The sequence below is a fragment of the Siniperca chuatsi genome, linkage group LG1 (assembly GCF_020085105.1).
Source record: "Siniperca chuatsi isolate FFG_IHB_CAS linkage group LG1, ASM2008510v1, whole genome shotgun sequence".
Taxonomy (NCBI): Eukaryota; Metazoa; Chordata; class Actinopteri; order Centrarchiformes; family Sinipercidae; genus Siniperca; species Siniperca chuatsi.
Genome location: NC_058042.1, coordinates 17,507,602 through 17,521,085, shown reverse-complemented (window position 1 = coordinate 17,521,085; position 13,484 = coordinate 17,507,602). Strand labels below are relative to the sequence as shown.

General features: G+C 41.1%; 1 protein-coding gene and 1 long non-coding RNA gene across 4 annotated transcripts in view; one reads left to right on the top strand and one right to left on the bottom strand.

The window, feature by feature from the left end:
• The window catches only part of zfhx3b (zinc finger homeobox 3b), a 296,238-nt gene that overhangs the window by 117,562 nt on the left and 165,192 nt on the right, over window positions 1-13,484 (top strand). The window lies entirely within an intron of this gene.
• LOC122878197 lies at window positions 136-4,442 on the bottom strand. Its single transcript, XR_006378430.1, has 2 exons — window positions 3,763-4,442; window positions 136-3,407 (listed from the first exon to the last, which is right to left on the bottom strand). It is a non-coding gene; the product is annotated as an uncharacterized LOC122878197 (long non-coding RNA).

The following is a 13,484-nucleotide window of genomic DNA, read 5'->3' as shown; positions in this document are numbered from 1 at the left end:
GACAGAGGGAATTCAACAAATTCATTGTACTTTATGAATTTTACTTTCCAAACATTATGTGACAGCGTTTCCAGCTAGTCTTCATTCAGATTTGGTAAATGTGAAATTCTGTCCTCCACAAAGAGACTCAGTCAGTACAGTCACTACACACCATCATATTCTGTTCGATCTGCAGAAAAACAATATATATATAAATATAAAACGTATATTTTGTTCCATATCATGATAATCATGAAAAAGAAATGCATTACCTGCATTGATACAATTTCCTTAATCAAATTAAGTTAAACAGACTGTTTAGGTTTAGGAGCAGTTTATGTTTTTGTGCCCAGTGTTTATTTAGTTTGTAACAGTGCCAGCTGATGCTTTAACACAATGTAAGTTATCATCAGAGGAACAATATGCCTTTCAATCAAAACTCATTAGCATACAAATATTGGTCACAAACATTAACCTGGCAGTATACCCATTAAACAATGCAAATTGATCAAAGCTCTTAGAAATTCTTTTGTTTCAAATGTATCCCTTTCTTTGAGAATCTGTTCTTTCACACTTTCTTTCAGTTTTAATTATTTTTTATAACTTGACATTTCATTTCCCAAAAAATGACAGGGGTGAATAGTGATGTGATCTTGGTGTCTCATGTATCTTCTGCCACTTTCTGATCTGGCCTTTCTTTCCTGAACCAGTAGCTTCTCATTTGCACTGTCACTCTTCTGCAGTGTTTTACTGCTTTCCCAGGGGACTCATGCGCTTTTGTTAGCTTTTCTGTGAACACACATGGCCTAATTGGTTGATTAGTTCAGGCTGACTGGCCTGTTAATTGAAAAGTAATTTAGATTTGATGTGTCTAATGAAGATCCTAATTTATGGTTTGGCACTCATCCAAAGGTTTGTTTTTGAGAGTAGGAATCAAACAAAAAGGATGAAAGGAAACAAGAAAATGATTCAGTGTCTCAGTGCTGCTTTGATAGCGCATGAATTCTTTGTGTAAGGTGATAACACTTAAGCTTTAAGACTTAAGTGTTTATTTCCTTGAAATTAAACTGATATAGACAATAGTAAGGCACCAATATTTGTAAAATCCATTGAATGTTTAGTATTAGTGTTTAAAACTATTCCGCCATTTGGTTATTTGTCCTAATGGGCAAAAATAATGGGCCTAATTCTCTATAACTTTTAATGTACTGACCACATATACTGGTGGTAAATAATACACAAAAAACTCAGAAACTGCTCTCGATGAAGGTGCTATATGTAGCAATTTAGTATCCATAAATAGATAGCACACTCAATTCAAGATATCAATATACTGACCGAAACAAAACCTAAACAGATGAGAGCATGGCTGAGAGGACTGGCAGCCATATTTAGCTTCAACACTGTTTATACAATGTGAGCCTTTGACTTGAATTTTGCAGCTTGGTTCATTTATGGCACAAACTGATTTAGACCACTGGTTTTCTTTCATCAGTGCTAGATTACAGTGACATACACAATGAGATTAACAATTGATATAGCCCCTCATTTCAGTAGTATAAAATATAAAGGTTTCTCTTTAGTAAATGTAATATTTTGTGTTTGCTTAATAACATTGCATTTTACCTATATTTGGGTCCCTTGACGATCATATAGTATATTGTGGGCACATTTGTTTATGTTAATCCACATCTGATCAGGTTTTCATGAATCTGGATCAGATGTCGGACCTGTGACCATTGGCTGTTTTTCTCCTCTCTATGCAACTCTATTCATCCTTGAGCTGAAAGAGCATTCTGCAACTGATAAACTCAATGTAGTTTACCAGTCAGTGATAGTAACAAAAATTCATGTTTGTTGTTGCTGCACTGAGCACATAATCTGTGTGTTGTGAACAACTTTGATACAAGCAGGTTTGTTCTGTAATATTTATCTTCATGTCTTCACTTAAACACCAAATGAGTCTCCCTGGTTACCATTACTTGCACTGTGCCTGAGCTACATTCTTCTTACGAGTTGAGCTCAAGTGAAGTACAAGTACATAACTCTGAGTCAAGCGCTGTGTCACAATTCCACAATATATATTAATTTATATTGAGCTTTGAGTTCTAAGTATAGTTTGTTTACATTGGAATAGTCATAAAATACACTAAAACAGCAAACATTCATACACGATACGTTATAATTTTTTTTCAGTGTGGCATGTGGACGGTGGTGAGACACCTTTAGGAACATCTCAAAACACAAAACAACACAAAAAATAAGTAAATCAATGAAGAAATTAAATCTTTGTGAAACATTTGATGTTCTTGTTGTTTTTCTACTGCCATTTTTTTGAAAATGGCAGTAGAGTTCCAGAAATCACAGTTTAATTGAAGTCTGTTGACGACCATCTTCATTCTATCATTTCCTGTCATTCATTTCTTGTATACTAACTGTCAAAACAGTATACTATTAAACATACACAGTGCATTATTATTGTATTAGTATGCAGTGTGGAATTGGGACACAGCCAAGGATATGTACTACCACACACTTAGAGAGCGATTTGCATTGTCTACCGCACAATAATGTTTCATTTGTTTTACAGTTTATTAGGCAAAACTGTATGTAGGTACTTCATGTCCTTGGTACAGAATGTTTATTCTTTTCTTTTCATTCAACTGCATGTTTACAGAAGAGTGAACCTTTAGAGTGCAAGCCTTTTTCTCTGAGTGCTCCCACACCAGAGCACCAGTGCAAAGTGAGTTTATGAGCATCAAGGTCCTCCCCCACAGTTTGGAGGAATATATCTTCCCTCATCCACAATGAGGAATCCAAAATGATGCACAAGGAAGTCACATTTAAAATCAATCATTGGAAACTTGATTTCCCTTTAGCATTGGTAGGATGATCCCAAAAGCATTTTGACTCCTCCTCCAGTGCAGCACAGCATGGGGCCTTGAATCAAACATTCAATGCTGTTGTTGAGTGGCCCAGTCAGTCGTCTGTTCAGTAAAATTCCAACAAAATTCAAAATAGAATAAAAATTTAATCCAATCCAATGACTTGTCAAAATGTCTAAAAACATCCCAAAGCTAGCTTTATCCAAATCAGTTCAAAATAGCAATAATCTCTTATTTGCCACAGTTTACACTACCGTCTTGCCGCCATTTTCATCTTTGAATTTGAAATCAGTTTTGGATTATATATTCACCTTTGCCTTGATCAGAAATGTTCCTGTTACTTCCTCCATGAATGTTTGTATCCAGGATGCAGGCTATTCCTTGCGGTCTTTGATTTTCTCAGGAATTTCCGCTTTTGATTTAACTATAGCAACTGAACTCATGAGCGCAGTATGTGCTGGGCCTTCTCTGTCCCATGTTGTCACCAAGGCATACAGCAGATCTTTGACACTCCAGCTACTTTTGTTCAGAGGTAGTTTTTTTCTAGACAAAACAGAAAAAATCAAAATACAATCAGCAATAAATGAAGCAGGATAATTGTTTTTCTGTGCAGAACATCTAAATCGCCCATCATCTGCATCCTCCACCTCCCTACACGCGTCCCTTTGAACCTCATGCAATCATGCACACTTATGCACATGCAACAATGTACCTGACAGTGTTACATAACAGGCCAAACTAGTGCAGGCATTAGCAACCTCAGGTGTGGGAATCAACCCCTTTGTTGCACACATACACATTTCTTCGCACTATTTCTCCATCTTTCATTTACCCGCATACTTAAAGCAGTAGTCATTAGTCGCCCTCACCCTCCCTCCCTTAATGAGAAAGCAATTACCATAGGTTCCTCCCCAATCCCAGTGGCCTGGCAGCGTTGTCCGAAACCTGCCTCCACACCTGCCTTCAGCTCTGCGTCTGCTTCTCTCTCAGATTCGCTTCTCTTCCCTTGTACCTCTTCTCCCTTTCACTGTGGCTGCAGACTCTCTCTCTTTCTCCATCCTCTCTGCAGCTTCTCTCTTTCGCTCCTCCCATCTCTGAGCTCTAGGCTGCTCTGGGTTTTAGACGGATCACTCTCACAATGGTTGATCAATACAGGTATTGATCCACTGGCAAAATGTTTATAAAATCATTCTGGGCAGCTGCAGTGCAGTGAGGAGGGGAGGCGGGGCGACGAGAGGGCCAGCATGCCATGCCATTCGCCTATGAGAGAGCCAACACGGACCTGATTGGCTGTCTGTCTACCCGCCTTGCCAGGAAGAGGGCTGGCATAGTTTGCGTTGCTTTGTCATTGTTGCTTGGTATACCACAGCCATCCCTGGCTTATGCTGCTAAACTTTCCAGACCACCAAAGCAGAGTGCAGCAGTTAACCTTTTCGCTGCTCGATGTTGACTTCTTGCCAAGCAGTGGCACCCGCTCCCTCTCCTTTCACATCAGCCAAGAAATTAATTTGCATAAATTAGCAAGCTGCAGGCAATCCCAGTCTAATGATCCACTGTCATTTCATGTTCCCTTTCTCCCCTATCTTAGCGGGAAAACACTCTTTCTCCTTAATGCTGCCCTGGTGCTTGCCTGTCCACATGCCCACTGTGGGAAATGTGTCACCTCAGAAACCTTGCCCCTGTTTCACACACTCACACACACACACAACTCCATTGTGGGGATCATTAGCAACATTAGCAGTAGCACGCCAATCACAGCAGGCTGCTGTGCTCTGTCTACAGCAAAAACACACTGTTGCTCCACTTGGAAATGCTACTGACAGGCCAGCTAACTCTGGAACACTTTCATACAGTACAACTAGATAGCAGATTCAAGTGGCATGGTTTATCAAAGGCTTTGTAATCCAGGGAGGGGCTTTTGCTTATGTCTTGTTGAGTGATGATGTATGAGATGTTTCTTTACACAGAGAAGATAATTGCAATGTGGAGCGCAGTGTGGTGTAACTTTTTCCAGAATCACAACTCTTGTTGAACCAGACTAACATCTGTCAGCCATAAGGCCAGGCAGCCTTTGTGACCTAGAGTCAACCTCACCCCTCTGGGGTGTGTGGCTTTGTCTGTCCCCCTCCCTTTCTGGCACCTACCCTAGACCCAGATGCCCAGACACTGGCCCAAACCACAAAGTCTGGGCCTGCCCCAGCCCATCTTCTATTAAAGAACAGTGTTAAGCTAATTATGGGAGATGATACATATGACAATAGCTGTCTAAGTGTTGCATTCTTTTAATTAGCTGCACCAGTTGCTTCTGCTTGGCGCATTGGTGGAAAAGACCTCCTGGATTTTCTGAGGCCTCATCCAGTTCACTAAATCTGAAGTCCCAGGAATATGATCAGCACACATGTACACACACATGCACGCAGAGACAGACACATGGCTTTGCAAACATGTGTAGCAAGTGTCACTCACACATATGCTGGAGAGTGGTAATTACTCTAACACATCCAGAACTGGCCACAGCCCATTCATTACCATAACATGTTGTAATGAAGTTTAATCCCTCAACATGTTGTCTGTGGTTGGTGAGTGGTGTGTGGCTGTTATCCTCCACTACTCCAGATGTCTTCCAGGCTGTCTCTCTTTAGTGCTGTACTAGACTGAAGACATGTCATTCAGTACTCCACCTTTAGCCATTTCCTTCATTTTTATCTCTGCTTTTGTTCCTTGTAAATTCATTTTGACACCATCCATCTTTGTTTCTTCCCTCCTCCCCTTTCCCATTTTTCACCTTCTGTTGCCTCTTCCACATACCCTCCCATCTCTAAGAGAGTGTGTTATTTATTTCATCTGAATGCAAGGGCTCTTTGGTGCATGCTTCGCACAGTAATCAATTTCAGCTCAGACAGCATAACCAAACAAAGCACTGCACTCATTTCAGCATAGGCATAGATGTAACCCATCTCCCTCATTTTCTCCCTCCTGCTCCTTTATCGGAAGACATTTTGTTCTCACTCTGATGCCATTATGTCAGTCACTGCAGACATGTGGTGATGTGTGAATGCAGCTGCTAAATGAGTCATGGCAAGCAATGATCATCAGACACTAGAGAGTTTATATCTGTTAATATAGTATATGTCAGTTGTGTTGCATATGATTGTCATCTTTCAGTCTGTGTGCATGCATGGAAGTATTTCAATTTTAACTCAGTTTTATGGCTTTTAGGATATACAAGTGTTTGTGCAGCATGTTGTATGTGAATGGCTGACTTTATTCATTCAGCATTTTCAGAATCTCCTTCTCCTTACTGGACGACAATATAGAATGTAGACAAGAAGCAGGTTTCTCCCATGGTTGTATGAATGAGAAAGACTCGAGCTGCCAGCTCTCCTGTATCCTTTTCTCTGCTAGCCATCCTCTTTGTACAGCAGTTGAGACCACCAGTTAATGCAGCCGCTGGATTGGCCTCTTTCCTTGCTCTGCTTTTATTGATTTCAGCCAGACACAGAGACAGACAGAAAGAAAGGGCCTTTTCAGGAAGAAGTTAAATGGTCAAGTAGCAGGTTGAGGGTGGCTTTCACCACTTTATTGACGAGGTGGAAAAATGTCACTATTATGGAGGCCCTTGCAGCAGATAGCGAGCTGATTGGATGAGTGCCCCCAGGTCAGAGTGGAGCACGTTCCCCCTGCAGCCAAACGAGAGCAAATAAAACGGCAGAGGAATCCACTTCAACTGGAGGTGAGGTTTCTCTCTACCAGGCCTCTCTTTAGGTATAATTTCTCTGGGTGTATACGGCAAAGTGCTTGGAATTTGGACCGAGGGCTGATCTCTGGTGGACTCCTTCCCTCTGAACTCTCTTCTGGGTTTGCTACTTTTTATTCCATGTTATATAATGTTACACAAACCCATGATACACACAGATGTTGAACCAGCGCTACATTGATATAGCTATAGCAAAGAGTAAGAGATGAAGAAATTGTATCATTAGACACTGGGCAGGTGTCACATTTTTGATTGCCCCTGAAATCAGAGGAAAAACTTTATTGATATAAGAATGTCAGAAAATGAAAGGGAAAAGCATGATGGGATATTTGCAAAGAGAGACTGGGGGCACAGTATATAAGAATGAAATTAGGCTTTGAATCTGACTTGTGAGACTCTAAAGGCCCCTGACAGAGATAGGGTTGTGAGTCCTGACAAATGGCTGAGGGTTCAAATACAAGACACTCTCAGGCCCTGCTTTCTGACGTCAATCAGTCTAATTAGCCCAGAATATCATCTGGCTGGCCCCTCCTAGCAGCACAAGACAGACCTCTGTAAAGGTCAGCGTGCCACAGCAGAGACAGAGCAGTGCTTAATCAGAGGTGAAATGGTTTCTTTTCCAAATTGATTCCAGTTCGAATCAGACAAGAGTGTCTTGTGTGTAGCCACTTAAAGACTTAAGGGAAAAGCGGCAGGCGCTTTTAAGAGGGCTTTTAAAAAAAGACATTAACAAATAAAAACTGTTCTGGTGACATCTGGACCAGGGTCCAAAGAGCAATGGGCCATATGAAAGATCTGTTTGTCTGTCTCTGTCTTCATCTCTTTCTGGTCTCTTTTCTCTGTTTTTCTCTCTGTGTATGTCTTTATCTTCTGCACTGCAGGAGACATAGTACACATTCACATGTAGAAGCACACACTCAAATGAACTGAGAAAATTCATGCAAACTCTGCAGGAAACTTTGTCCTTCTACATTGTGAAAATTGCAAAATCACTTTTATAATGTTGACACAAAACAGTACGAAATAAATATTTTGTCTTCTCTCTCACAAAGTAAACTAAGTACCATTAACTGGACCCCTGAGGTGTTATATCTTTTTACATCCTCTTTAAAACTCTTTTTACAACAGGCTGTCACAGCCATGTATACATATAAGGAAACATCTGAGCTCGCCCCCACACCCACACACACATCTGCTCACTGCACATTCACCAACTCCCTTATGCTGAATGCATAATATATGTAATGAAATAATGTTTCCAGTGGGGATGGTTGTGGCTGGGGGATGGAGATGTGTAGTGAATATCAATGTGGCTCCCCCCAGACTCCCTGGTTCAATTGGTGTGATGGTGGGGGGTAAATGAATATGTGGGAGTGAGAGAAGCTTTATCCCTTTGCCCAAAGCTACAGTGAGGAGTCCACACAGATAGAGATGGGGGTTCTTCTCTGGCCCACTCAGTCATTATGAACTTAAGAGTCATACATTCCAACTGATGGTGTGTCCTCTGTTGTCCCCTACATCCCATGTCCAAGCTGGTGCTGAATGGTTGAATTCAGTCCTCTGGTCTAAAGAGCTATTACTGGGTCCTCCTAATTTCCCTATGCCGACTCTATACTATACTTTCCATATTTAAAAAAATCCAAAGCATGCTGCAATTGCGGCATGCAGATAGATACACAAGCCAGTGACATATGTTGGCCAGTCCTGCTATACCACAACCTAGGTACATGAGTTTAGTCTGCTCTGAACCACAGCTTCTCCAGGAAATCTCAATGAAAATCGAGACAAATCACATTTTCCCCTGTGCCTCACCTTGACTGACTCAAGTGAGCTCATCTGTTCCATCTTGCCAGAGTGGAGATGCTGTGTCTCTGTCAGCCGCGGCTTTGATGTTTTAAACATTACCATTAATAATGTTTTCAGCATCAAAATTAATTGCTTTGCTACTGTGTCCTGCTCTCTTCATCCTATGCTGAAGCATGCATAAATCAAGACTAACTACCTTTGTCTTGAAATTTTCAGGTCAGGAATTTGGGATGAGACCAAACTTGAATGTGGCCAAGTAGCTCTGTATCTCTTTGTGTGTTTGTTGCAACTGCATTACATGAATCTAGTAGATGTAGTGTTTGAAATACTTGTATAAGGACTGTAGGGTTTTGGGGTACTTTTCCATGACCTCCATTTCAGTCTAATTATGAAATTTGAGCAAAAGGTGCTGCATGATCTAGAATGCATGAACTTTTGCCCAAATAACTGGAATGCCATTCAGACATGGCTACCTTTTTTTTTTTTTTTTTACAACAAATTTGAAATATTGGAGCTGTCACTAAGTTAGCTTTGGGATGTCGTTCATTGCAGGATGTGGTGACTTTTGAATTAGTTTGGATTAGACGCTAGAGAAGTATTTTTGTGACTTCCAGATGTTCTGTTATCTATAATTCCCAGCTGTGTTCTGAGAGTTTAAATGAGCTGGAAAGTTTCTGTCCAAGTTCTGTTATACTCATCAAACTCAGGGAAATGTAATTAGTGCCTTTTTGAGTTCACATCGCCTAGCAACTCACTCCTAAATAAACAATAAAAAATTGCCTTCCTTTTTCATTTAGCCACACCTCTTATCTGCCAAGCACCTCCTCTTGAGTGGCTTTGGCCCTACCCAGTCTCTGGGGCCCCGCAATGTGAAGACAGGGTGAGGAATGTGTGAAGCATCCAAGGAAACATGAACTGCTATTTTCCCACAAGTATGAAAAAACAGAGGCCATGGCTGTGGAATCTTTCTGACGCAATCAGCTAGTGGGATGGCTGCTTTACAGTTGGGATTTGGAAAGGGGCTCAGGTCAGGGTGTTGTTAAAGCTGTAGTCTTAGGACTTAAAGATCTAAGCTGGACCTGGGTGGGTTAGAGAGCTGCTGACAAGGGTAAAACCTGACGAGCAAAACTGGATGGAGAGATAGCAGGAGCTGCTGGGAGCACTCCATAGTTCCTGCTATTTCATTTTAACAGGCATCTGTGGGGCAGCTTTTTAATTGTTTGTTGGCCAAACCATCATTAAAAAAGCAGACAGCAGGGTGGCTTTTACAGAGATGTGAGACGGAGCAGAGAGCTGAAACAGGAGAGAGAATCACTGAAGAGGACTCAAGAGGCCCTCCTAGAGACCCAGATGATTACCACACTACCGATACCGCTGTAATTCTTCATACATTAAGACACAAGGTTGAAAGGAATTCCCAAACACAAAAACAGAGCAAACTTCAATGAGTCTTTCTTTCTTTCTTTCCTGATCTAATTATCGCTGCCCCCATAATCGCTGTTATATTCATCATAGTGCTCAGTATTTATAGGGTCTGTTTTCATCATAGTAATAATGTCACTCTGGAGTTCCCATGCAGAGAGAGAGAGAGAGAGCGAGAGAGAGAGAGAGACATACATCACAGAGTATATAGAAGAAGCAGCTGGAGATAGGGAAGGCTGGTTCTTAGATCCAGATATCAGGCCACAACAACAGGACTGCTCCACTACCTCCTTGCTTTGTCTGGACTTTCCCCTGCCTCTCCACTGTGGAGTCTCCAGATGAACTGGGTTCAGCTTGGCCCTAACCTCTGATCCTTGTCTGGGACTCGACTGGGTCCTGGTGCTGGCACTAAGCCTGCATCACTTTCTTAGGCCCCTTCGAGCTTGGGAAGGGTACACAAATTCATTCATCTTCCTTCCTTTCTTTCACATTTGGCTTTTTACTGTATTAACAGCCTTTCGTTCTTTCTTTCCACCTCTACACCAAACAACTCTTTAAGCCTGCATCCAGCTTACTCCACACTCAACTCTCGTGTTCCCTCTCTCAACTCTCCATCTCTTTCTGCCCCCCTCCACCCCAACCCACTCCTATTCCACTGCCTCCTATTCTCTGTCCCCATAATGTTGCTCCCAGTATTTGGGTATATATTTAACACCCACATGTGAGGCCTGGTGAAAGTGCCTGGGGAATGGAAAGGAAAACAAGCATGCCCTCTCTCCCGACCCTTTCGTGCTGGTCTGCTATAAATACCTCCGGGTGGCGCGCCAGTTCCAGTACCAATGGCATGGGAACCTCTCTCCCTCCTCTGGTCCATTGCTTGGCCACTCAAGTCCAGTCTGGGAAGGCGTTAGCCAGCAGACTGGCCTAAAGGGTAGGTGGGTGGGTAGGTGTATGGCAGTGGTGGTCTTCCTGTGTGTTTTGTCTACTTCTCTGAGGAGCATCCCTGTGTCTTCTCCCCTTCTCCCTTCCTATCATCTCCCATTTCAAAAGACTTCATGTATACTGCATTTATGCTGTTTTGCCTTATGAAGATTGTATGAATATGTGCTTTTCAAACAGTTAAAAAAGAGATCCCCTTTTCTTCACTGCTGTGAAGCGTTTGTTATGTTACTCCCCCAAAAATTGATTTAGACTTTTCAAAGGTTTGTTCTTCACAGTGCTGTCTCCCTGTGTCGATGCACGACAGGCTCAGCTCATATTTTCAGAGTTTGAGGTAATAGTTTTAAACTGACAGACTAAACATCTCTCCCTGGCTGTTCCACTTCTACAGAGTAAATAGTTTTATGTGCACAAACACACAGACACACACAAACTGGATGACTGACCTAGTCTGATGATTATTTCTTTTTGGTTTGTGGGGGTTCAGGAGAATTTGCTGTGTTGTAAGTTAAAAGATATGGGTGTTGGGCCTCTTAGGACACTTTCTTACCTTCTCTGTTTCTCCTCATTTGAAAATGTAAGTTAGCCATTATAGTTTTGTACAGTAGATGAAAGACAGACAATATCCTTGTGCTGTTTGTCTCAGCTACAGGACATATTTTTGGTGTTTTAGGCCACTAATATATAGCTTTTAGATTCAGAGATCAATAAATATCACAATTGATTTTTACACATAGATTCCAGTCTGTTCCAGTATCAGCTAAAAATAAGATACTCTACATCAAAGCTTTCCGTTTGGTCATTTAACACACTGAGTCTACAGATTAAATGTCTCTGTTGTTTCTTTTTTCCCCTCACACCTCTTAGCATTCTCCCTATGTCTCTTTTTCTCTCCCTCTCTTAATACTCTCCTTTCCTCTCTCCCAGCCCTACAAGGCTCACTTGTTATTTTTTCGTACAAGGTCCTGTAATTAAGTTTGACATAAGCACAGGGATTAAATATGCGGTTGAGGAGGGAGAGAAAGGAGCTCTGTTACAATCTCAAGGCCAGCTGTAAAATGGAACCAGATTGCGACACTTGGAGTTGGAAAGTTTGGGAAAGGTGCCGAGACTGGAGCTGTGTTCTACCAACAACGGGACCTGAGTCTTTCTCCAGCTTTAGAGCAGCCAAAAGACTACTGAGTCTCCGGCCAAAAAAGCTAATATTAAAAATCCTTAGGCAGAAGACTAACACTCAATCCGATCCAATGATAATTTCTTTTTCAGCTAAAAGACTACCATCACCTCCAGCTAAACATTAACTATTGTCTGTCCAACGAGATGACTAATATTCTTACCCCAGCCAAATTCTCTGCTGCCAAAATAATACTACAAAGTAAAATACTACTTAGTTAACTGCACATTTACAATCTACAAGAATAAAGTATTGTTTCCTTTAACAAAAGACAACTAATTTGTCTGCCAGCTTATACTTACCTATCAAACAAAATAAACAAAAGTTTTTGATTAAAACCAGCTGGTAACTTCATAACAGAATTAAAAAGCATCGTTTTTTAATATGTTTACAGGTAAAGAAATTAATCTTACAAGTGAAGACAAAAAGAGCAATCACACCCCTCCTACTGATGGTAAGGATGGAAAAGTGATTGTAACTCTAAACCATAATGCAGCAGGAAAAACCATTTCACATGCTATCACTCAATCACTGCCACCAAATATAGAAATATAGGCTAAGATCAGCCCCCAGTGCACCGAGCGTGTCGATAGGATTTTCTTCTGTTCTGAACTCTGAGAGGTCTCACATGGAACTTTGCATTCTTAAATAACTCTGGCAAAACGCTTTAATCTTAATGAGTCTGAACAGCAAATCTCTCATCTGCAGCAAAAAGGATTAGGAATGCAGAAAAAAAAGACTGCCGTTCCACTTTGATGAATTGTGTTTAGAAAATCCCTGGGCATGAAGTTCCCCCAATGAACAAAGCGTTAGGCGAAAACGGATGCTTTTAAACAACACAACTTATCTGAGAAAAACAGAACATGCATTTAAGTGAAAATACAAAAGCAGAGCTGATTCGACTCCTCTGCAAATGATAAAAGTGACTAACTCTTTTCCTCTATCCACTTAGCTACTTTTGGAATCAAACCTGGAGTAGCTTTGCACAAATTACGTGCATTGTGATTTCAGTGCTTCATCAGTGGTGTGTTTATTTATTCTGCATGATGCATTCTGCCATTGTTAAGCATAAATAAATTAATTCATAATTTTTTGCCTCTTGGTAGAAGCACTTGAAATGGGTGATGCAGTGATGAAGAAGGAAGTTGATAAACAAAGACAGTGAAGTGCCAAGAGGTGTTGCTTCCAAAACCACAAAACTCTGCTGCTTCCATTGTAGTTTGCTGTGGTTTTTCTCATTGCTTTACGAAGACCAACTTTTTTACCCAGTGTGAAAGTGTAGTTAGTTAAGTATGCTATTATGCAGAGGTGTTTATTTGTATTTGATTAATACATTATTGATAATATGTAAATGTAATCCAAATCAAAGCAGTTCAGCGTTTACTTGATTAATTATTACTCTGTGGTGTAATTTCCCCAAACAGTCTCTCTGAGTGGTAGGGGTTAGAGCAGTAAGCCTCTGGCTAGTTCAGACTGCTCAAACTACAAAGAGCCTTACTGCACTGGGACCTGATCTTGGTTT